Source organism: Myotis brandtii, unplaced genomic scaffold (assembly GCF_000412655.1).
Source record: "Myotis brandtii unplaced genomic scaffold, ASM41265v1 scaffold247, whole genome shotgun sequence".
NCBI classification, from domain to species: domain Eukaryota; kingdom Metazoa; phylum Chordata; class Mammalia; order Chiroptera; family Vespertilionidae; genus Myotis; species Myotis brandtii.
The window spans coordinates 640,013-641,530 of NW_005359352.1; the positions used below are offsets into that span (position 1 = coordinate 640,013).

At 62.8% G+C, this 1,518-nt stretch overlaps 1 long non-coding RNA gene across 1 annotated transcript in view; it reads left to right on the forward strand.

The window, feature by feature from the left end:
• Positions 1–1,166: 1,166 nt before the first annotated feature.
• Positions 1,167–1,518, forward strand: part of LOC106726277 — a 5,029-nt gene continuing 4,677 nt past the window's right edge. Inside the window, exon 1 of the long non-coding RNA XR_001362307.1 lies at positions 1,167–1,319. This is a non-coding gene — a long non-coding RNA (uncharacterized LOC106726277). The remainder of the gene's footprint in view (positions 1,320–1,518) is intronic.

Consider the following 1,518-nt stretch of genomic DNA (forward strand, 5'->3'; position numbering starts at 1 on the left):
TCCCGCACCTGCTGGGCCCGCGCAGCTCCCTCCTGTGCGGTTCTCCCCCTCACCGCCGCCTGGCATGAAGCCCACCCACTGTATGGGACGAGGCTTTTAGAGCCGCCTCTCTAAGAAAAGCCCCCGAACTCCGTGGGGCAGGCCCTGTCCTCGGCTGACCCTCGGTCACCAGTCAGGTCATCGGATTTCAGAGCGTTCAGCGTGGCCAGCTCCCATGATGCTGGGGTCTCCTGACCCAGGGCTGCTTTGATCTGTCCCCTCCCCGTATCCCCTCCTTAGCATCTGAGGGTGCCCAGCACGAGGGGTGCAGTGGGGAGGTCACAATGGGCCACCAGAGCGGGTGCTCCTCAGGGCCAGCTCCTTCCCGGTCCCACAGCGACGGAGAATCGAGGGACCGACCTGAAGTGGCCACACCTCAGGAAGCCCACGCTGGCCAAGGAGGGAGGTCAAACGGGCCAGGCCGACCCGGACTCCGGCCACCCACGTCTGTCTGAGCTAGAGATTCACGCGAACCACAGATGAGGTCAGCGCTGGGTGAACCTGAGTGTCCCCGGAGCAGCAAACGGAGGCCAATCAGCTGAGCGTGGGGCCCGGGTTTCGAGCCAGGGAACCCTTTCTGCTCAACTGTCATCGAGGCCGGGCATGGTGATCCCCCTCTGTCCCCGGGCCCCCAGGTGCCGTCCTCGGCTGGTAACCCTTTGGGCGCGTTCCTCAAGGCCTGCTGGTGAGTCTGGGCCCTCTGAAGGTGCAGGGCGTCTCCCACCGCCTCAGCTCGGCCGGCATGAACCGTGTCTGCGACCCGCTGAGCTGGGCTCCCGGAAGGAAAACCCTCACCCTGGGGCTGACTGTGGACTGAGGGCCTCTCACTCCCAGGAATTGTTTGTTTTTAATACGTTTTTATTGATTTCAGAGAGGAAGGGAGAGGGAGGGAGAGATAGAACCATCCATGGTGACAGAGAATCACTGGTCAGCTGCCTGAGATTCAGTGGAGAGAAGGCTTAAACGTCTCTGTTACTCCTTTGGTTGACCAAAAAATGCATACCTCCTACTGGAGATGGAGCCTGCGACCCGGGCCTGTGCCCTTGACCGCGAATCGAACCAAGACCTCCTGGTTCATAGGTTGACGCTCAATCACTGAGCCACGCCGACCGGGTGCGTCTCAGGAATGTTTATCTCCTGTTCACAAAGGGAAGGAGAGCCACAGCCACGAGGACTTGCCTAAGGGGCCAACAGCTTCAGGATCTCCAGATCCTGCGGCCAAGACAGAAGCAGACCCAGGGCGCGGACTGCGGCCAACGTGTCCACCGCTTCTGAACCTGGTTTGTGTTGCTCAGCGACGACAGTCCTGGGAGGGGGCCATGACGCTCCCACTTGGCATACGAGGAAACTGAGGAGCACCTATCCTGCCTGGGTCACCCCACCAGTAAGGACGGGGACAGATGGAGCCTGCTCCTGCCTGACCCCCCCCCCCCCCCCCCCCCCCCCCCCCCCCCCCCCCGCGGGGGGGGGGGGGGGGGG